The 18,967-nt window shown below is 51.7% G+C and overlaps 39 non-coding genes across 39 annotated transcripts; 26 read left to right on the top strand and 13 right to left on the bottom strand.

The window, feature by feature from the left end:
* The first annotated feature begins 180 nt into the window (after positions 1-180).
* Trnar-acg (transfer RNA arginine (anticodon ACG)) lies at positions 181-253 on the top strand. Its single transcript has one exon. It is a non-coding gene; the product is annotated as a tRNA-Arg (tRNA).
* Positions 254-539: 286 nt separating this feature from the next.
* On the top strand, positions 540-611 carry Trnam-cau (transfer RNA methionine (anticodon CAU)). Its single transcript has one exon. It is a non-coding gene; the product is annotated as a tRNA-Met (tRNA).
* Positions 612-843: 232 nt separating this feature from the next.
* Trnad-guc (transfer RNA aspartic acid (anticodon GUC)) lies at positions 844-915 on the bottom strand. Its single transcript has one exon. It is a non-coding gene; the product is annotated as a tRNA-Asp (tRNA).
* Positions 916-1,647: 732 nt separating this feature from the next.
* Positions 1,648-1,720, top strand: Trnar-acg (transfer RNA arginine (anticodon ACG)). The gene has a single exon. It is a non-coding gene; the product is annotated as a tRNA-Arg (tRNA).
* A 286-nt stretch (positions 1,721-2,006) lies between these two features.
* Trnam-cau (transfer RNA methionine (anticodon CAU)) lies at positions 2,007-2,078 on the top strand. Its single transcript has one exon. It is a non-coding gene; the product is annotated as a tRNA-Met (tRNA).
* Positions 2,079-2,310: 232 nt separating this feature from the next.
* Trnad-guc (transfer RNA aspartic acid (anticodon GUC)) lies at positions 2,311-2,382 on the bottom strand. The gene has a single exon. It is a non-coding gene; the product is annotated as a tRNA-Asp (tRNA).
* Positions 2,383-3,114: 732 nt separating this feature from the next.
* Positions 3,115-3,187, top strand: Trnar-acg (transfer RNA arginine (anticodon ACG)). The gene has a single exon. It is a non-coding gene; the product is annotated as a tRNA-Arg (tRNA).
* Positions 3,188-3,473: 286 nt separating this feature from the next.
* On the top strand, positions 3,474-3,545 carry Trnam-cau (transfer RNA methionine (anticodon CAU)). Its single transcript has one exon. It is a non-coding gene; the product is annotated as a tRNA-Met (tRNA).
* A 232-nt stretch (positions 3,546-3,777) lies between these two features.
* On the bottom strand, positions 3,778-3,849 carry Trnad-guc (transfer RNA aspartic acid (anticodon GUC)). Its single transcript has one exon. It is a non-coding gene; the product is annotated as a tRNA-Asp (tRNA).
* A 732-nt stretch (positions 3,850-4,581) lies between these two features.
* Positions 4,582-4,654, top strand: Trnar-acg (transfer RNA arginine (anticodon ACG)). Its single transcript has one exon. It is a non-coding gene; the product is annotated as a tRNA-Arg (tRNA).
* Positions 4,655-4,940: 286 nt separating this feature from the next.
* Positions 4,941-5,012, top strand: Trnam-cau (transfer RNA methionine (anticodon CAU)). The gene has a single exon. It is a non-coding gene; the product is annotated as a tRNA-Met (tRNA).
* Positions 5,013-5,244: 232 nt separating this feature from the next.
* Trnad-guc (transfer RNA aspartic acid (anticodon GUC)) lies at positions 5,245-5,316 on the bottom strand. Its single transcript has one exon. It is a non-coding gene; the product is annotated as a tRNA-Asp (tRNA).
* A 732-nt stretch (positions 5,317-6,048) lies between these two features.
* On the top strand, positions 6,049-6,121 carry Trnar-acg (transfer RNA arginine (anticodon ACG)). Its single transcript has one exon. It is a non-coding gene; the product is annotated as a tRNA-Arg (tRNA).
* A 286-nt stretch (positions 6,122-6,407) lies between these two features.
* Trnam-cau (transfer RNA methionine (anticodon CAU)) lies at positions 6,408-6,479 on the top strand. The gene has a single exon. It is a non-coding gene; the product is annotated as a tRNA-Met (tRNA).
* Positions 6,480-6,711: 232 nt separating this feature from the next.
* Positions 6,712-6,783, bottom strand: Trnad-guc (transfer RNA aspartic acid (anticodon GUC)). Its single transcript has one exon. It is a non-coding gene; the product is annotated as a tRNA-Asp (tRNA).
* Positions 6,784-7,515: 732 nt separating this feature from the next.
* Positions 7,516-7,588, top strand: Trnar-acg (transfer RNA arginine (anticodon ACG)). The gene has a single exon. It is a non-coding gene; the product is annotated as a tRNA-Arg (tRNA).
* A 286-nt stretch (positions 7,589-7,874) lies between these two features.
* Trnam-cau (transfer RNA methionine (anticodon CAU)) lies at positions 7,875-7,946 on the top strand. Its single transcript has one exon. It is a non-coding gene; the product is annotated as a tRNA-Met (tRNA).
* A 232-nt stretch (positions 7,947-8,178) lies between these two features.
* Trnad-guc (transfer RNA aspartic acid (anticodon GUC)) lies at positions 8,179-8,250 on the bottom strand. The gene has a single exon. It is a non-coding gene; the product is annotated as a tRNA-Asp (tRNA).
* A 732-nt stretch (positions 8,251-8,982) lies between these two features.
* Trnar-acg (transfer RNA arginine (anticodon ACG)) lies at positions 8,983-9,055 on the top strand. The gene has a single exon. It is a non-coding gene; the product is annotated as a tRNA-Arg (tRNA).
* Positions 9,056-9,341: 286 nt separating this feature from the next.
* On the top strand, positions 9,342-9,413 carry Trnam-cau (transfer RNA methionine (anticodon CAU)). The gene has a single exon. It is a non-coding gene; the product is annotated as a tRNA-Met (tRNA).
* Positions 9,414-9,645: 232 nt separating this feature from the next.
* On the bottom strand, positions 9,646-9,717 carry Trnad-guc (transfer RNA aspartic acid (anticodon GUC)). Its single transcript has one exon. It is a non-coding gene; the product is annotated as a tRNA-Asp (tRNA).
* Positions 9,718-10,449: 732 nt separating this feature from the next.
* Trnar-acg (transfer RNA arginine (anticodon ACG)) lies at positions 10,450-10,522 on the top strand. The gene has a single exon. It is a non-coding gene; the product is annotated as a tRNA-Arg (tRNA).
* Positions 10,523-10,808: 286 nt separating this feature from the next.
* Trnam-cau (transfer RNA methionine (anticodon CAU)) lies at positions 10,809-10,880 on the top strand. Its single transcript has one exon. It is a non-coding gene; the product is annotated as a tRNA-Met (tRNA).
* Positions 10,881-11,112: 232 nt separating this feature from the next.
* Trnad-guc (transfer RNA aspartic acid (anticodon GUC)) lies at positions 11,113-11,184 on the bottom strand. Its single transcript has one exon. It is a non-coding gene; the product is annotated as a tRNA-Asp (tRNA).
* Positions 11,185-11,916: 732 nt separating this feature from the next.
* Positions 11,917-11,989, top strand: Trnar-acg (transfer RNA arginine (anticodon ACG)). Its single transcript has one exon. It is a non-coding gene; the product is annotated as a tRNA-Arg (tRNA).
* A 286-nt stretch (positions 11,990-12,275) lies between these two features.
* On the top strand, positions 12,276-12,347 carry Trnam-cau (transfer RNA methionine (anticodon CAU)). Its single transcript has one exon. It is a non-coding gene; the product is annotated as a tRNA-Met (tRNA).
* A 232-nt stretch (positions 12,348-12,579) lies between these two features.
* On the bottom strand, positions 12,580-12,651 carry Trnad-guc (transfer RNA aspartic acid (anticodon GUC)). Its single transcript has one exon. It is a non-coding gene; the product is annotated as a tRNA-Asp (tRNA).
* Positions 12,652-13,383: 732 nt separating this feature from the next.
* Positions 13,384-13,456, top strand: Trnar-acg (transfer RNA arginine (anticodon ACG)). Its single transcript has one exon. It is a non-coding gene; the product is annotated as a tRNA-Arg (tRNA).
* Positions 13,457-13,742: 286 nt separating this feature from the next.
* Positions 13,743-13,814, top strand: Trnam-cau (transfer RNA methionine (anticodon CAU)). Its single transcript has one exon. It is a non-coding gene; the product is annotated as a tRNA-Met (tRNA).
* A 232-nt stretch (positions 13,815-14,046) lies between these two features.
* Trnad-guc (transfer RNA aspartic acid (anticodon GUC)) lies at positions 14,047-14,118 on the bottom strand. Its single transcript has one exon. It is a non-coding gene; the product is annotated as a tRNA-Asp (tRNA).
* Positions 14,119-14,850: 732 nt separating this feature from the next.
* Positions 14,851-14,923, top strand: Trnar-acg (transfer RNA arginine (anticodon ACG)). The gene has a single exon. It is a non-coding gene; the product is annotated as a tRNA-Arg (tRNA).
* A 286-nt stretch (positions 14,924-15,209) lies between these two features.
* Positions 15,210-15,281, top strand: Trnam-cau (transfer RNA methionine (anticodon CAU)). The gene has a single exon. It is a non-coding gene; the product is annotated as a tRNA-Met (tRNA).
* Positions 15,282-15,513: 232 nt separating this feature from the next.
* Trnad-guc (transfer RNA aspartic acid (anticodon GUC)) lies at positions 15,514-15,585 on the bottom strand. Its single transcript has one exon. It is a non-coding gene; the product is annotated as a tRNA-Asp (tRNA).
* A 732-nt stretch (positions 15,586-16,317) lies between these two features.
* Positions 16,318-16,390, top strand: Trnar-acg (transfer RNA arginine (anticodon ACG)). The gene has a single exon. It is a non-coding gene; the product is annotated as a tRNA-Arg (tRNA).
* Positions 16,391-16,676: 286 nt separating this feature from the next.
* On the top strand, positions 16,677-16,748 carry Trnam-cau (transfer RNA methionine (anticodon CAU)). Its single transcript has one exon. It is a non-coding gene; the product is annotated as a tRNA-Met (tRNA).
* Positions 16,749-16,980: 232 nt separating this feature from the next.
* Positions 16,981-17,052, bottom strand: Trnad-guc (transfer RNA aspartic acid (anticodon GUC)). Its single transcript has one exon. It is a non-coding gene; the product is annotated as a tRNA-Asp (tRNA).
* Positions 17,053-17,784: 732 nt separating this feature from the next.
* Positions 17,785-17,857, top strand: Trnar-acg (transfer RNA arginine (anticodon ACG)). Its single transcript has one exon. It is a non-coding gene; the product is annotated as a tRNA-Arg (tRNA).
* A 286-nt stretch (positions 17,858-18,143) lies between these two features.
* Trnam-cau (transfer RNA methionine (anticodon CAU)) lies at positions 18,144-18,215 on the top strand. The gene has a single exon. It is a non-coding gene; the product is annotated as a tRNA-Met (tRNA).
* A 232-nt stretch (positions 18,216-18,447) lies between these two features.
* On the bottom strand, positions 18,448-18,519 carry Trnad-guc (transfer RNA aspartic acid (anticodon GUC)). The gene has a single exon. It is a non-coding gene; the product is annotated as a tRNA-Asp (tRNA).
* Positions 18,520-18,967: the final 448 nt, after the last annotated feature.

Raw genomic sequence — 18,967 nt, 5'->3', positions numbered from 1 at the left:
CGCCTTGCCTTCCGCTACCTGTCGAACAGTGAACGCAGATGTGTGGCAAGCTCTAAGCTCTGCAGGCGCACTGTGGCCACGCAGCTGAACGAGAGCTACCTTCCTTGGGAGCTTGCTGAGCCATGGAGAACACGTGTCTTAGCGAAGTGCCCTTGTCTAGTAATCGAAACTGCTGCCAGTGGCTCTGTGGCGCAACGGATAACGCGTCTGACTACGGATCAGAAGATTCCAGGTTCGAATCCTGGCAGAGTCGGTATTTTGTTAGTTGCGACGCGTAGCTGGGCAGTGGATTTCGTATGTCGCCGCATCGTGGAGTGCTTTGTTACTCCTGTGCATCTCGCAGCTGCATGTCGACGCGATCGTGGTAAGTATCGCTGCCTGCAAGCGTCAGCGTAGCGTCAGTCGAGCAAAGTCGAGACAAGTCAAGCTGAGAGCTGTACGAGATGATACGCAACTAAGGACAGGCGTGTGAAAGCGACGCAGGCAACACTTTCCAAGTGTCTCTCTTCACGTAGCGAAGAGACAGAGCATCAACGCACAGCAGAGTGGCGCAGTGGAAGCGTGCTGGGCCCATAACCCAGAGGTCCGTGGATCGAAACCACGCTCTGCTAAAATTATTTTATTTGCAGACTGTGCCGAGCTCGATTATTACGCCCAGAGCGACTGCTGGGGTGTTTTGATTCAGATTCAACAGCAAACCTCGTAATTCTCCTCGTGTGAAGAATGCGAGAACCACTTCCTAAATTGTAGCCTTTGTTTATGTTTTTGCACCACCTATACTCCTTGATCTTCCGACCCACGCACGAGCAACACTCTAGCAGGTTTGTGAGATAAAAATCGCATCTCCCCGGCGGGGAATCGAACCCCGGTCTCCCGCGTGACAGGCGGGGATACTAACCACTATACTACCGAGGATGAGCTGTACGCAGTTGCCAGTGTGATAGACACATGGTGCTAATAGCCGCCAACGTCCTTCACTAAGTTCGGCGGGTGATAGTGCTGCAACTAAAAATCGGATATGCCGCCTGGCGGGGAATCGGACCGCGGTCTCCCGCGTGACAGGCGGGGATACTAACCACTATACTACCGAGGAAGACGCAGCTAGTGTCTCGAATACACAATTATGTAACTCAAATAGCTGATACATCTGAAAACTAGCCTCCTGTTGCTGTCACAGAATGCTGCTACAAAATAAAATTATGCTCACCGTGAGGCTCGAATTCACAATCCCGGCATTGCTCACGGCTACTGCTTATAGGTACCGTGGGCTAACCAACTGCGCCACTGGGACTACAACCCAGTGCTCTCAGTTTGCGCTATTCACTTTGCTGTAAACCAGTGGTGCACACAGAAACATATGATCGCCACCTGATGCCATACGAATGCTTCGTGCTATTCTTGTTTCATATGCTACGCTTACATGCACATCAACGGGCTCTGGTCGTCGAGAAAACGCAGCAAATAGCGCGCCTTGCCTTCCGCTACCTGTCGAACAGTGAACGCAGATGTGTGGCAAGCTCTAAGCTCTGCAGGCGCACTGTGGCCACGCAGCTGAACGAGAGCTACCTTCCTTGGGAGCTTGCTGAGCCATGGAGAACACGTGTCTTAGCGAAGTGCCCTTGTCTAGTAATCGAAACTGCTGCCAGTGGCTCTGTGGCGCAACGGATAACGCGTCTGACTACGGATCAGAAGATTCCAGGTTCGAATCCTGGCAGAGTCGGTATTTTGTTAGTTGCGACGCGTAGCTGGGCAGTGGATTTCGTATGTCGCCGCATCGTGGAGTGCTTTGTTACTCCTGTGCATCTCGCAGCTGCATGTCGACGCGATCGTGGTAAATATCGCTGCCTGCAAGCGTCAGCGTAGCGTCAGTCGAGCAAAGTCGAGACAAGTCAAGCTGAGAGCTGTACGAGATGATACGCAACTAAGGACAGGCGTGTGAAAGCGACGCAGGCAACACTTTCCAAGTGTCTCTCTTCACGTAGCGAAGAGACAGAGCATCAACGCACACCAGAGTGGCGCAGTGGAAGCGTGCTGGGCCCATAACCCAGAGGTCCGTGGATCGAAACCACGCTCTGCTAAAATTATTTTATTTGCAGACTGTGCCGAGCTCGATTATTACGCCCAGAGCGACTGCTGGGGTGTTTTGATTCAGATTCAACAGCAAACCTCGTAATTCTCCTCGTGTGAAGAATGCGAGAACCACTTCCTAAATTGTAGCCTTTGTTTATGTTTTTGCACCACCTATACTCCTTGATCTTCCGACCCACGCACGAGCAACACTCTAGCAGGTTTGTGAGATAAAAATCGCATCTCCCCGGCGGGGAATCGAACCCCGGTCTCCCGCGTGACAGGCGGGGATACTAACCACTATACTACCGAGGATGAGCTGTACGCAGTTGCCAGTGTGATAGACACATGGTGCTAATAGCCGCCAACGTCCTTCACTAAGTTCGGCGGGTGATAGTGCTGCAACTAAAAATCGGATATGCCGCCTGGCGGGGAATCGGACCGCGGTCTCCCGCGTGACAGGCGGGGATACTAACCACTATACTACCGAGGAAGACGCAGCTAGTGTCTCGAATACACAATTATGTAACTCAAATAGCTGATACATCTGAAAACTAGCCTCCTGTTGCTGTCACAGAATGCTGCTACGAAATAAAATTATGCTCACCGTGAGGCTCGAATTCACAATCCCGGCATTGCTCACGGCTACTGCTTATAGGTACCGTGGGCTAACCAACTGCGCCACTGGGACTACAACCCAGTGCTCTCAGTTTGCGCTAATCACTTTGCTGTAAACCAGTGGTGCACACAGAAACATATGATCGCCACCTGATGCCATACGAATGCTTCGTGCTATTCTTGTTTCATATGCTACGCTTACATGCACATCAACGGGCTCTGGTCGTCGAGAAAACGCAGCAAATAGCGCGCCTTGCCTTCCGCTACCTGTCGAACAGTGAACGCAGATGTGTGGCAAGCTCTAAGCTCTGCAGGCGCACTGTGGCCACGCAGCTGAACGAGAGCTACCTTCCTTGGGAGCTTGCTGAGCCATGGAGAACACGTGTCTTAGCGAAGTGCCCTTGTCTAGTAATCGAAACTGCTGCCAGTGGCTCTGTGGCGCAACGGATAACGCGTCTGACTACGGATCAGAAGATTCCAGGTTCGAATCCTGGCAGAGTTGGTATTTTGTTAGTTGCGACGCGTAGCTGGGCAGTGGATTTCGTATGTCGCCGCATCGTGGAGTGCTTTGTTACTCCTGTGCATCTCGCAGCTGCATGTCGACGCGATCGTGGTAAATATCGCTGCCTGCAAGCGTCAGCGTAGCGTCAGTCGAGCAAAGTCGAGACAAGTCAAGCTGAGAGCTGTACGAGATGATACGCAACTAAGGACAGGCGTGTGAAAGCGACGCAGGCAACACTTTCCAAGTGTCTCTCTTCACGTAGCGAAGAGACAGAGCATCAACGCACAGCAGAGTGGCGCAGTGGAAGCGTGCTGGGCCCATAACCCAGAGGTCCGTGGATCGAAACCACGCTCTGCTAAAATTATTTTATTTGCAGACTGTGCCGAGCTCGATTATTACGCCCAGAGCGACTGCTGGGGTGTTTTGATTCAGATTCAACAGCAAACCTCGTAATTCTCCTCGTGTGAAGAATGCGAGAACCACTTCCTAAATTGTAGCCTTTGTTTATGTTTTTGCACCACCTATACTCCTTGATCTTCCGACCCACGCACGAGCAACACTCTAGCAGGTTTGTGAGATAAAAATCGCATCTCCCCGGCGGGGAATCGAACCCCGGTCTCCCGCGTGACAGGCGGGGATACTAACCACTATACTACCGAGGATGAGCTGTACGCAGTTGCCAGTGTGATAGACACATGGTGCTAATAGCCGCCAACGTCCTTCACTAAGTTCGGCGGGTGATAGTGCTGCAACTAAAAATCGGATATGCCGCCTGGCGGGGAATCGGACCGCGGTCTCCCGCGTGACAGGCGGGGATACTAACCACTATACTACCGAGGAAGACGCAGCTAGTGTCTCGAATACACAATTATGTAACTCAAATAGCTGATACATCTGAAAACTAGCCTCCTGTTGCTGTCACAGAATGCTGCTACGAAATAAAATTATGCTCACCGTGAGGCTCGAATTCACAATCCCGGCATTGCTCACGGCTACTGCTTATAGGTACCGTGGGCTAACCAACTGCGCCACTGGGACTACGACCCAGTGCTCTTAGTTTGCGCTATTCACTTTGCTGTAAACCAGTGGTGCACACAGAAACATATGATCGCCACCTGATGCCATACGAATGCTTCGTGCTATTCTTGTTTCATATGCTACGCTTACATGCACATCAACGGGCTCTGGTCGTCGAGAAAACGCAGCAAATAGCGCGCCTTGCCTTCCGCTACCTGTCGAACAGTGAACGCAGATGTGTGGCAAGCTCTAAGCTCTGCAGGCGCACTGTGGCCACGCAGCTGAACGAGAGCTACCTTCCTTGGGAGCTTGCTGAGCCATGGAGAACACGTGTCTTAGCGAAGTGCCCTTGTCTAGTAATCAAAACTGCTGCCAGTGGCTCTGTGGCGCAACGGATAACGCGTCTGACTACGGATCAGAAGATTCCAGGTTCGAATCCTGGCAGAGTCGGTATTTTGTTAGTTGCGACGCGTAGCTGGGCAGTGGATTTCGTATGTCGCCGCATCGTGGAGTGCTTTGTTACTCCTGTGCATCTCGCAGCTGCATGTCGACGCGATCGTGGTAAATATCGCTGCCTGCAAGCGTCAGCGTAGCGTCAGTCGAGCAAAGTCGAGACAAGTCAAGCTGAGAGCTGTACGAGATGATACGCAACTAAGGACAGGCGTGTGAAAGCGACGCAGGCAACACTTTCCAAGTGTCTCTCTTCACGTAGCGAAGAGACAGAGCATCAACGCACAGCAGAGTGGCGCAGTGGAAGCGTGCTGGGCCCATAACCCAGAGGTCCGTGGATCGAAACCACGCTCTGCTAAAATTATTTTATTTGCAGACTGTGCCGAGCTCGATTATTACGCCCAGAGCGACTGCTGGGGTGTTTTGATTCAGATTCAACAGCAAACCTCGTAATTCTCCTCGTGTGAAGAATGCGAGAACCACTTCCTAAATTGTAGCCTTTGTTTATGTTTTTGCACCACCTATACTCCTTGATCTTCCGACCCACGCACGAGCAACACTCTAGCAGGTTTGTGAGATAAAAATCGCATCTCCCCGGCGGGGAATCGAACCCCGGTCTCCCGCGTGACAGGCGGGGATACTAACCACTATACTACCGAGGATGAGCTGTAGGCAGTTGCCAGTGTGATAGACACATGGTGCTAATAGCCGCCAACGTCCTTCACTAAGTTCGGCGGGTGATAGTGCTGCAACTAAAAATCGGATATGCCGCCTGGCGGGGAATCGGACCGCGGTCTCCCGCGTGACAGGCGGGGATACTAACCACTATACTACCGAGGAAGACGCAGCTAGTGTCTCGAATACACAATTATGTAACTCAAATAGCTGATACATCTGAAAACTAGCCTCCTGTTGCTGTCACAGAATGCTGCTACGAAATAAAATTATGCTCACCGTGAGGCTCGAATTCACAATCCCGGCATTGCTCACGGCTACTGCTTATAGGTACCGTGGGCTAACCAACTGCGCCACTGGGACTACAACCCAGTGCTCTCAGTTTGCGCTATTCACTTTGCTGTAAACCAGTGGTGCACACAGAAACATATGATCGCCACCTGATGCCATACGAATGCTTCGTGCTATTCTTGTTTCATATGCTACGCTTACATGCACATCAACGGGCTCTGGTCGTCGAGAAAACGCAGCAAATAGCGCGCCTTGCCTTCCGCTACCTGTCGAACAGTGAACGCAGATGTGTGGCAAGCTCTAAGCTCTGCAGGCGCACTGTGGCCACGCAGCTGAACGAGAGCTACCTTCCTTGGGAGCTTGCTGAGCCATGGAGAACACGTGTCTTAGCGAAGTGCCCTTGTCTAGTAATCGAAACTGCTGCCAGTGGCTCTGTGGCGCAACGGATAACGCGTCTGACTACGGATCAGAAGATTCCAGGTTCGAATCCTGGCAGAGTCGGTATTTTGTTAGTTGCGACGCGTAGCTGGGCAGTGGATTTCGTATGTCGCCGCATCGTGGAGTGCTTTGTTACTCCTGTGCATCTCGCAGCTGCATGTCGACGCGATCGTGGTAAATATCGCTGCCTGCAAGCGTCAGCGTAGCGTCAGTCGAGCAAAGTCGAGACAAGTCAAGCTGAGAGCTGTACGAGATGATACGCAACTAAGGACAGGCGTGTGAAAGCGACGCAGGCAACACTTTCCAAGTGTCTCTCTTCACGTAGCGAAGAGACAGAGCATCAACGCACAGCAGAGTGGCGCAGTGGAAGCGTGCTGGGCCCATAACCCAGAGGTCCGTGGATCGAAACCACGCTCTGCTAAAATTATTTTATTTGCAGACTGTGCCGAGCTCGATTATTACGCCCAGAGCGACTGCTGGGGTGTTTTGATTCAGATTCAACAGCAAACCTCGTAATTCTCCTCGTGTGAAGAATGCGAGAACCACTTCCTAAATTGTAGCCTTTGTTTATGTTTTTGCACCACCTATACTCCTTGATCTTCCGACCCACGCACGAGCAACACTCTAGCAGGTTTGTGAGATAAAAATCGCATCTCCCCGGCGGGGAATCGAACCCCGGTCTCCCGCGTGACAGGCGGGGATACTAACCACTATACTACCGAGGATGAGCTGTACGCAGTTGCCAGTGTGATAGACACATGGTGCTAATAGCCGCCAACGTCCTTCACTAAGTTCGGCGGGTGATAGTGCTGCAACTAAAAATCGGATATGCCGCCTGGCGGGGAATCGGACCGCGGTCTCCCGCGTGACAGGCGGGGATACTAACCACTATACTACCGAGGAAGACGCAGCTAGTGTCTCGAATACACAATTATGTAACTCAAATAGCTGATACATCTGAAAACTAGCCTCCTGTTGCTGTCACAGAATGCTGCTACGAAATAAAATTATGCTCACCGTGAGGCTCGAATTCACAATCCCGGCATTGCTCACGGCTACTGCTTATAGGTACCGTGGGCTAACCAACTGCGCCACTGGGACTACAACCCAGTGCTCTCAGTTTGCGCTATTCACTTTGCTGTAAACCAGTGGTGCACACAGAAACATATGATCGCCACCTGATGCCATACGAATGCTTCGTGCTATTCTTGTTTCATATGCTACGCTTACATGCACATCAACGGGCTCTGGTCGTCGAGAAAACGCAGCAAATAGCGCGCCTTGCCTTCCGCTACCTGTCGAACAGTGAACGCAGATGTGTGGCAAGCTCTAAGCTCTGCAGGCGCACTGTGGCCACGCAGCTGAACGAGAGCTACCTTCCTTGGGAGCTTGCTGAGCCATGGAGAACACGTGTCTTAGCGAAGTGCCCTTGTCTAGTAATCGAAACTGCTGCCAGTGGCTCTGTGGCGCAACGGATAACGCGTCTGACTACGGATCAGAAGATTCCAGGTTCGAATCCTGGCAGAGTCGGTATTTTGTTAGTTGCGACGCGTAGCTGGGCAGTGGATTTCGTATGTCGCCGCATCGTGGAGTGCTTTGTTACTCCTGTGCATCTCGCAGCTGCATGTCGACGCGATCGTGGTAAATATCGCTGCCTGCAAGCGTCAGCGTAGCGTCAGTCGAGCAAAGTCGAGACAAGTCAAGCTGAGAGCTGTACGAGATGATACGCAACTAAGGACAGGCGTGTGAAAGCGACGCAGGCAACACTTTCCAAGTGTCTCTCTTCACGTAGCGAAGAGACAGAGCATCAACGCACAGCAGAGTGGCGCAGTGGAAGCGTGCTGGGCCCATAACCCAGAGGTCCGTGGATCGAAACCACGCTCTGCTAAAATTATTTTATTTGCAGACTGTGCCGAGCTCGATTATTACGCCCAGAGCGACTGCTGGGGTGTTTTGATTCAGATTCAACAGCAAACCTCGTAATTCTCCTCGTGTGAAGAATGCGAGAACCACTTCCTAAATTGTAGCCTTTGTTTATGTTTTTGCACCACCTATACTCCTTGATCTTCCGACCCACGCACGAGCAACACTCTAGCAGGTTTGTGAGATAAAAATCGCATCTCCCCGGCGGGGAATCGAACCCCGGTCTCCCGCGTGACAGGCGGGGATACTAACCACTATACTACCGAGGATGAGCTGTACGCAGTTGCCAGTGTGATAGACACATGGTGCTAATAGCCGCCAACGTCCTTCACTAAGTTCGGCGGGTGATAGTGCTGCAACTAAAAATCGGATATGCCGCCTGGCGGGGAATCGGACCGCGGTCTCCCGCGTGACAGGCGGGGATACTAACCACTATACTACCGAGGAAGACGCAGCTAGTGTCTCGAATACACAATTATGTAACTCAAATAGCTGATACATCTGAAAACTAGCCTCCTGTTGCTGTCACAGAATGCTGCTACGAAATAAAATTATGCTCACCGTGAGGCTCGAATTCACAATCCCGGCATTGCTCACGGCTACTGCTTATAGGTACCGTGGGCTAACCAACTGCGCCACTGGGACTACAACCCAGTGCTCTCAGTTTGCGCTATTCACTTTGCTGTAAACCAGTGGTGCACACAGAAACATATGATCGCCACCTGATGCCATACGAATGCTTCGTGCTATTCTTGTTTCATATGCTACGCTTACATGCACATCAACGGGCTCTGGTCGTCGAGAAAACGCAGCAAATAGCGCGCCTTGCCTTCCGCTACCTGTCGAACAGTGAACGCAGATGTGTGGCAAGCTCTAAGCTCTGCAGGCGCACTGTGGCCACGCAGCTGAACGAGAGCTACCTTCCTTGGGAGCTTGCTGAGCCATGGAGAACACGTGTCTTAGCGAAGTGCCCTTGTCTAGTAATCGAAACTGCTGCCAGTGGCTCTGTGGCGCAACGGATAACGCGTCTGACTACGGATCAGAAGATTCCAGGTTCGAATCCTGGCAGAGTCGGTATTTTGTTAGTTGCGACGCGTAGCTGGGCAGTGGATTTCGTATGTCGCCGCATCGTGGAGTGCTTTGTTACTCCTGTGCATCTCGCAGCTGCATGTCGACGCGATCGTGGTAAATATCGCTGCCTGCAAGCGTCAGCGTAGCGTCAGTCGAGCAAAGTCGAGACAAGTCAAGCTGAGAGCTGTACGAGATGATACGCAACTAAGGACAGGCGTGTGAAAGCGACGCAGGCAACACTTTCCAAGTGTCTCTCTTCACGTAGCGAAGAGACAGAGCATCAACGCACAGCAGAGTGGCGCAGTGGAAGCGTGCTGGGCCCATAACCCAGAGGTCTGTGGATCGAAACCACGCTCTGCTAAAATTATTTTATTTGCAGACTGTGCCGAGCTCGATTATTACGCCCAGAGCGACTGCTGGGGTGTTTTGATTCAGATTCAACAGCAAACCTCGTAATTCTCCTCGTGTGAAGAATGCGAGAACCACTTCCTAAATTGTAGCCTTTGTTTATGTTTTTGCACCACCTATACTCCTTGATCTTCCGACCCACGCACGAGCAACACTCTAGCAGGTTTGTGAGATAAAAATCGCATCTCCCCGGCGGGGAATCGAACCCCGGTCTCCCGCGTGACAGGCGGGGATACTAACCACTATACTACCGAGGATGAGCTGTACGCAGTTGCCAGTGTGATAGACACATGGTGCTAATAGCCGCCAACGTCCTTCACTAAGTTCGGCGGGTGATAGTGCTGCAACTAAAAATCGGATATGCCGCCTGGCGGGGAATCGGACCGCGGTCTCCCGCGTGACAGGCGGGGATACTAACCACTATACTACCGAGGAAGACGCAGCTAGTGTCTCGAATACACAATTATGTAACTCAAATAGCTGATACATCTGAAAACTAGCCTCCTGTTGCTGTCACAGAATGCTGCTACGAAATAAAATTATGCTCACCGTGAGGCTCGAATTCACAATCCCGGCATTGCTCACGGCTACTGCTTATAGGTACCGTGGGCTAACCAACTGCGCCACTGGGACTACAACCCAGTGCTCTCAGTTTGCGCTATTCACTTTGCTGTAAACCAGTGGTGCACACAGAAACATATGATCGCCACCTGATGCCATACGAATGCTTCGTGCTATTCTTGTTTCATATGCTACGCTTACATGCACATCAACGGGCTCTGGTCGTCGAGAAAACGCAGCAAATAGCGCGCCTTGCCTTCCGCTACCTGTCGAACAGTGAACGCAGATGTGTGGCAAGCTCTAAGCTCTGCAGGCGCACTGTGGCCACGCAGCTGAACGAGAGCTACCTTCCTTGGGAGCTTGCTGAGCCATGGAGAACACGTGTCTTAGCGAAGTGCCCTTGTCTAGTAATCGAAACTGCTGCCAGTGGCTCTGTGGCGCAACGGATAACGCGTCTGACTACGGATCAGAAGATTCCAGGTTCGAATCCTGGCAGAGTCTGTATTTTGTTAGTTGCGACGCGTAGCTGGGCAGTGGATTTCGTATGTCGCCGCATCGTGGAGTGCTTTGTTACTCCTGTGCATCTCGCAGCTGCATGTCGACGCGATCGTGGTAAATATCGCTGCCTGCAAGCGTCAGCGTAGCGTCAGTCGAGCAAAGTCGAGACAAGTCAAGCTGAGAGCTGTACGAGATGATACGCAACTAAGGACAGGCGTGTGAAAGCGACGCAGGCAACACTTTCCAAGTGTCTCTCTTCACGTAGCGAAGAGACAGAGCATCAACGCACAGCAGAGTGGCGCAGTGGAAGCGTGCTGGGCCCATAACCCAGAGGTCCGTGGATCGAAACCACGCTCTGCTAAAATTATTTTATTTGCAGACTGTGCCGAGCTCGATTATTACGCCCAGAGCGACTGCTGGGGTGTTTTGATTCAGATTCAACAGCAAACCTCGTAATTCTCCTCGTGTGAAGAATGCGAGAACCACTTCCTAAATTGTAGCCTTTGTTTATGTTTTTGCACCACCTATACTCCTTGATCTTCCGACCCACGCACGAGCAACACTCTAGCAGGTTTGTGAGATAAAAATCGCATCTCCCCGGCGGGGAATCGAACCCCGGTCTCCCGCGTGACAGGCGGGGATACTAACCACTATACTACCGAGGATGAGCTGTAGGCAGTTGCCAGTGTGATAGACACATGGTGCTAATAGCCGCCAACGTCCTTCACTAAGTTCGGCGGGTGATAGTGCTGCAACTAAAAATCGGATATGCCGCCTGGCGGGGAATCGGACCGCGGTCTCCCGCGTGACAGGCGGGGATACTAACCACTATACTACCGAGGAAGACGCAGCTAGTGTCTCGAATACACAATTATGTAACTCAAATAGCTGATACATCTGAAAACTAGCCTCCTGTTGCTGTCACAGAATGCTGCTACGAAATAAAATTATGCTCACCGTGAGGCTCGAATTCACAATCCCGGCATTGCTCACGGCTACTGCTTATAGGTACCGTGGGCTAACCAACTGCGCCACTGGGACTACAACCCAGTGCTCTCAGTTTGCGCTATTCACTTTGCTGTAAACCAGTGGTGCACACAGAAACATATGATCGCCACCTGATGCCATACGAATGCTTCGTGCTATTCTTGTTTCATATGCTACGCTTACATGCACATCAACGGGCTCTGGTCGTCGAGAAAACGCAGCAAATAGCGCGCCTTGCCTTCCGCTACCTGTCGAACAGTGAACGCAGATGTGTGGCAAGCTCTAAGCTCTGCAGGCGCACTGTGGCCACGCAGCTGAACGAGAGCTACCTTCCTTGGGAGCTTGCTGAGCCATGGAGAACACGTGTCTTAGCGAAGTGCCCTTGTCTAGTAATCGAAACTGCTGCCAGTGGCTCTGTGGCGCAACGGATAACGCGTCTGACTACGGATCAGAAGATTCCAGGTTCGAATCCTGGCAGAGTCTGTATTTTGTTAGTTGCGACGCGTAGCTGGGCAGTGGATTTCGTATGTCGCCGCATCGTGGAGTGCTTTGTTACTCCTGTGCATCTCGCAGCTGCATGTCGACGCGATCGTGGTAAATATCGCTGCCTGCAAGCGTCAGCGTAGCGTCAGTCGAGCAAAGTCGAGACAAGTCAAGCTGAGAGCTGTACGAGATGATACGCAACTAAGGACAGGCGTGTGAAAGCGACGCAGGCAACACTTTCCAAGTGTCTCTCTTCACGTAGCGAAGAGACAGAGCATCAACGCACAGCAGAGTGGCGCAGTGGAAGCGTGCTGGGCCCATAACCCAGAGGTCCGTGGATCGAAACCACGCTCTGCTAAAATTATTTTATTTGCAGACTGTGCCGAGCTCGATTATTACGCCCAGAGCGACTGCTGGGGTGTTTTGATTCAGATTCAACAGCAAACCTCGTAATTCTCCTCGTGTGAAGAATGCGAGAACCACTTCCTAAATTGTAGCCTTTGTTTATGTTTTTGCACCACCTATACTCCTTGATCTTCCGACCCACGCACGAGCAACACTCTAGCAGGTTTGTGAGATAAAAATCGCATCTCCCCGGCGGGGAATCGAACCCCGGTCTCCCGCGTGACAGGCGGGGATACTAACCACTATACTACCGAGGATGAGCTGTAGGCAGTTGCCAGTGTGATAGACACATGGTGCTAATAGCCGCCAACGTCCTTCACTAAGTTCGGCGGGTGATAGTGCTGCAACTAAAAATCGGATATGCCGCCTGGCGGGGAATCGGACCGCGGTCTCCCGCGTGACAGGCGGGGATACTAACCACTATACTACCGAGGAAGACGCAGCTAGTGTCTCGAATACACAATTATGTAACTCAAATAGCTGATACATCTGAAAACTAGCCTCCTGTTGCTGTCACAGAATGCTGCTACGAAATAAAATTATGCTCACCGTGAGGCTCGAATTCACAATCCCGGCATTGCTCACGGCTACTGCTTATAGGTACCGTGGGCTAACCAACTGCGCCACTGGGACTACAACCCAGTGCTCTCAGTTTGCGCTATTCACTTTGCTGTAAACCAGTGGTGCACACAGAAACATATGATCGCCACCTGATGCCATACGAATGCTTCGTGCTATTCTTGTTTCATATGCTACGCTTACATGCACATCAACGGGCTCTGGTCGTCGAGAAAACGCAGCAAATAGCGCGCCTTGCCTTCCGCTACCTGTCGAACAGTGAACGCAGATGTGTGGCAAGCTCTAAGCTCTGCAGGCGCACTGTGGCCACGCAGCTGAACGAGAGCTACCTTCCTTGGGAGCTTGCTGAGCCATGGAGAACACGTGTCTTAGCGAAGTGCCCTTGTCTAGTAATCGAAACTGCTGCCAGTGGCTCTGTGGCGCAACGGATAACGCGTCTGACTACGGATCAGAAGATTCCAGGTTCGAATCCTGGCAGAGTCGGTATTTTGTTAGTTGCGACGCGTAGCTGGGCAGTGGATTTCGTATGTCGCCGCATCGTGGAGTGCTTTGTTACTCCTGTGCATCTCGCAGCTGCATGTCGACGCGATCGTGGTAAATATCGCTGCCTGCAAGCGTCAGCGTAGCGTCAGTCGAGCAAAGTCGAGACAAGTCAAGCTGAGAGCTGTACGAGATGATACGCAACTAAGGACAGGCGTGTGAAAGCGACGCAGGCAACACTTTCCAAGTGTCTCTCTTCACGTAGCGAAGAGACAGAGCATCAACGCACAGCAGAGTGGCGCAGTGGAAGCGTGCTGGGCCCATAACCCAGAGGTCCGTGGATCGAAACCACGCTCTGCTAAAATTATTTTATTTGCAGACTGTGCCGAGCTCGATTATTACGCCCAGAGCGACTGCTGGGGTGTTTTGATTCAGATTCAACAGCAAACCTCGTAATTCTCCTCGTGTGAAGAATGCGAGAACCACTTCCTAAATTGTAGCCTTTGTTTATGTTTTTGCACCACCTATACTCCTTGATCTTCCGACCCACGCACGAGCAACACTCTAGCAGGTTTGTGAGATAAAAATCGCATCTCCCCGGCGGGGAATCGAACCCCGGGCTCCCGCGTGACAGGCGGGGATACTAACCACTATACTACCGAGGATGAGCTGTAGGCAGTTGCCAGTGTGATAGACACATGGTGCTAATAGCCGCCAACGTCCTTCACTAAGTTCGGCGGGTGATAGTGCTGCAACTAAAAATCGGATATGCCGCCTGGCGGGGAATCGGACCGCGGTCTCCCGCGTGACAGGCGGGGATACTAACCACTATACTACCGAGGAAGACGCAGCTAGTGTCTCGAATACACAATTATGTAACTCAAATAGCTGATACATCTGAAAACTAGCCTCCTGTTGCTGTCACAGAATGCTGCTACGAAATAAAATTATGCTCACCGTGAGGCTCGAATTCACAATCCCGGCATTGCTCACGGCTACTGCTTATAGGTACCGTGGGCTAACCAACTGCGCCACTGGGACTACAACCCAGTGCTCTCAGTTTGCGCTATTCACTTTGCTGTAAACTAGTGGTGCACACAGAAACATATGATCGCCACCTGATGCCATACGAATGCTTCGTGCTATTCTTGTTTCATATGCTACGCTTACATGCACATCAACGGGCTCTGGTCGTCGAGAAAACGCAGCAAATAGCGCGCCTTGCCTTCCGCTACCTGTCGAACAGTGAACGCAGATGTGTGGCAAGCTCTAAGCTCTGCAGGCGCACTGTGGCCACGCAGCTGAACGAGAGCTACCTTCCTTGGGAGCTTGCTGAGCCATGGAGAACACGTGTCTTAGCGAAGTGCCCTTGTCTAGTAATCGAAACTGCTGCCAGTGGCTCTGTGGCGCAACGGATAACGCGTCTGACTACGGATCAGAAGATTCCAGGTTCGAATCCTGGCAGAGTCGGTATTTTGTTAGTTGCGACGCGTAGCTGGGCAGTGGATTTCGTATGTCGCCGCATCGTGGAGTGCTTTGTTACTCCTGTGCATCTCGCAGCTGCATGTCGACGCGATCGTGGTAAATATCGCTGCCTGCAAGCGTCAGCGTAGCGTCAGTCGAGCAAAGTCGAGACAAGTCAAGCTGAGAGCTGTACGAGATGATACGCAACTAAGGACAGGCGTGTGAAAGCGACGCAGGCAACACTTTCCAAGTGTCTCTCTTCACGTAGCGAAGAGACAGAGCATCAACGCACAGCAGAGTGGCGCAGTGGAAGCGTGCTGGGCCCATAACCCAGAGGTCCGTGGATCGAAACCACGCTCTGCTAAAATTATTTTATTTGCAGACTGTGCCGAGCTCGATTATTACGCCCAGAGCGACTGCTGGGGTGTTTTGATTCAGATTCAACAGCAAACCTCGTAATTCTCCTCGTGTGAAGAATGCGAGAACCACTTCCTAAATTGTAGCCTTTGTTTATGTTTTTGCACCACCTATACTCCTTGATCTTCCGACCCACGCACGAGCAACACTCTAGCAGGTTTGTGAGATAAAAATCGCATCTCCCCGGCGGGGAATCGAACCCCGGTCTCCCGCGTGACAGGCGGGGATACTAACCACTATACTACCGAGGATGAGCTGTAGGCAGTTGCCAGTGTGATAGACACATGGTGCTAATAGCCGCCAACGTCCTTCACTAAGTTCGGCGGGTGATAGTGCTGCAACTAAAAATCGGATATGCCGCCTGGCGGGGAATCGGACCGCGGTCTCCCGCGTGACAGGCGGGGATACTAACCACTATACTACCGAGGAAGACGCAGCTAGTGTCTCGAATACACAATTATGTAACTCAAATAGCTGATACATCTGAAAACTAGCCTCCTGTTGCTGTCACAGAATGCTGCTATGAAATAAAATTATGCTCACCGTGAGGCTCGAATTCACAATCCCGGCATTGCTCACGGCTACTGCTTATAGGTACCGTGGGCTAACCAACTGCGCCACTGGGACTACAACCCAGTGCTCTCAGTTTGCGCTATTCACTTTGCTGTAAACCAGTGGTGCACACAGAAACATATGATCGCCACCTGATGCCATACGAATGCTTCGTGCTATTCTTGTTTCATATGCTACGCTTACATGCACATCAACGGGCTCTGGTCGTCGAGAAAACGCAGCAAATAGCGCGCCTTGCCTTCCGCTACCTGTCGAACAGTGAACGCAGATGTGTGGCAAGCTCTAAGCTCTGCAGGCGCACTGTGGCCACGCAGCTGAACGAGAGCTACCTTCCTTGGGAGCTTGCTGAGCCATGGAGAACACGTGTCTTAGCGAAGTGCCCTTGTCTAGTAATCGAAACTGCTGCCAGTGGCTCTGTGGCGCAACGGATAACGCGTCTGACTACGGATCAGAAGATTCCAGGTTCGAATCCTGGCAGAGTCTGTATTTTGTTAGTTGCGACGCGTAGCTGGGCAGTGGATTTCGTATGTCGCCGCATCGTGGAGTGCTTTGTTACTCCTGTGCATCTCGCAGCTGCATGTCGACGCGATCGTGGTAAATATCGCTGCCTGCAAGCGTCAGCGTAGCGTCAGTCGAGCAAAGTCGAGACAAGTCAAGCTGAGAGCTGTACGAGATGATACGCAACTAAGGACAGGCGTGTGAAAGCGACGCAGGCAACACTTTCCAAGTGTCTCTCTTCACGTAGCGAAGAGACAGAGCATCAACGCACAGCAGAGTGGCGCAGTGGAAGCGTGCTGGGCCCATAACCCAGAGGTCCGTGGATCGAAACCACGCTCTGCTAAAATTATTTTATTTGCAGACTGTGCCGAGCTCGATTATTACGCCCAGAGCGACTGCTGGGGTGTTTTGATTCAGATTCAACAGCAAACCTCGTAATTCTCCTCGTGTGAAGAATGCGAGAACCACTTCCTAAATTGTAGCCTTTGTTTATGTTTTTGCACCACCTATACTCCTTGATCTTCCGACCCACGCACGAGCAACACTCTAGCAGGTTTGTGAGATAAAAATCGCATCTCCCCGGCGGGGAATCGAACCCCGGTCTCCCGCGTGACAGGCGGGGATACTAACCACTATACTACCGAGGATGAGCTGTGGGCAGCTGCCAGTGTGATAGACACATGGTGCTAATAGCCGCCAACGTCTTTCACTAAGTTCGGCGGGTGATAGTGCTGCAACTAAAAATCGGATATGCCGCCTGGCGGGGAATCGGACCGCGGTCTCCCGCGTGACAGGCGGGGATACTAACCACTATACTACCGAGGAAGACGCAGCTAGTGTCTCGAATACACAATTATGTAACTCAAATAGCTGATACATCTGAAAACTAGCCTCCTGTTGCTGTCACAGAATGCTGCTACGAAATAAAATTATGCTCACCGTGAGGCTCGAATTCACAATCCCGGCATTGCTCACGGCTACTGCTTATAGGTACCGTGGGCTAACCAACTGCGCCACTGGGACTACAACCCAGTGCTCTCAGTTTGCGCTATTCACTTTGCTGTAAACCAGTGGTGCACACAGAAACATATGATCGCCACCTGATGCCATACGAATGCTTCGTGCTATTCTTGTTTCATATGCTACGCTTACATGCACATCAACGGGCTCTGGTCGTCGAGAAAACGCAGCAAATAGCGCGCCTTGCCTTCCGCTACCTGTCGAACAGTGAACGCAGATGTGTGGCAAGCTCTAAGCTCTGCAGGCGCACTGTGGCCACGCAGCTGAACGAGAGCTACCTTCCTTGGGAGCTTGCTGAGCCATGGAGAACACGTGTCTTAGCGAAGTGCCCTTGTCTAGTAATCGAAACTGCTGCCAGTGGCTCTGTGGCGCAACGGATAACGCGTCTGACTACGGATCAGAAGATTCCAGGTTCGAATCCTGGCAGAGTCGGTATTTTGTTAGTTGCGACGCGTAGCTGGGCAGTGGATTTCGTATGTCGCCGCATCGTGGAGTGCTTTGTTACTCCTGTGCATCTCGCAGCTGCATGTCGACGCGATCGTGGTAAATATCGCTGCCTGCAAGCGTCAGCGTAGCGTCAGTCGAGCAAAGTCGAGACAAGTCAAGCTGAGAGCTGTACGAGATGATACGCAACTAAGGACAGGCGTGTGAAAGCGACGCAGGCAACACTTTCCAAGTGTCTCTCTTCACGTAGCGAAGAGACAGAGCATCAACGCACAGCAGAGTGGCGCAGTGGAAGCGTGCTGGGCCCATAACCCAGAGGTCCGTGGATCGAAACCACGCTCTGCTAAAATTATTTTATTTGCAGACTGTGCCGAGCTCGATTATTACGCCCAGAGCGACTGCTGGGGTGTTTTGATTCAGATTCAACAGCAAACCTCGTAATTCTCCTCGTGTGAAGAATGCGAGAACCACTTCCTAAATTGTAGCCTTTGTTTATGTTTTTGCACCACCTATACTCCTTGATCTTCCGACCCACGCACGAGCAACACTCTAGCAGGTTTGTGAGATAAAAATCGCATCTCCCCGGCGGGGAATCGAACCCCGGTCTCCCGCGTGACAGGCGGGGATACTAACCACTATACTACCGAGGATGAGCTGTAGGCAGTTGCCAGTGTGATAGACACATGGTGCTAATAGCCGCCAACGTCTTTCACTAAGTTCGGCGGGTGATAGTGCTGCAACTAAAAATCGGATATGCCGCCTGGCGGGGAATCGGACCGCGGTCTCCCGCGTGACAGGCGGGGATACTAACCACTATACTACCGAGGAAGACGCAGCTAGTGTCTCGAATACACAATTATGTAACTCAAATAGCTGATACATCTGAAAACTAGCCTCCTGTTGCTGTCACAGAATGCTGCTACGAAATAAAATTATGCTCACCGTGAGGCTCGAATTCACAATCCCGGCATTGCTCACGGCTACTGCTTATAGGTACCGTGGGCTAACCAACTGCGCCACTGGGACTACAACCCAGTGCTCTCAGTTTGCGCTATTCACTTTGCTGTAAACCAGTGGTGCACACAGAAACATATGATC

This window comes from Schistocerca gregaria, chromosome 8, assembly GCF_023897955.1.
Source record: "Schistocerca gregaria isolate iqSchGreg1 chromosome 8, iqSchGreg1.2, whole genome shotgun sequence".
Taxonomy (NCBI): Eukaryota; Metazoa; Arthropoda; class Insecta; order Orthoptera; family Acrididae; genus Schistocerca; species Schistocerca gregaria.
This window is presented reverse-complemented; position numbering and strand designations above follow the sequence as displayed.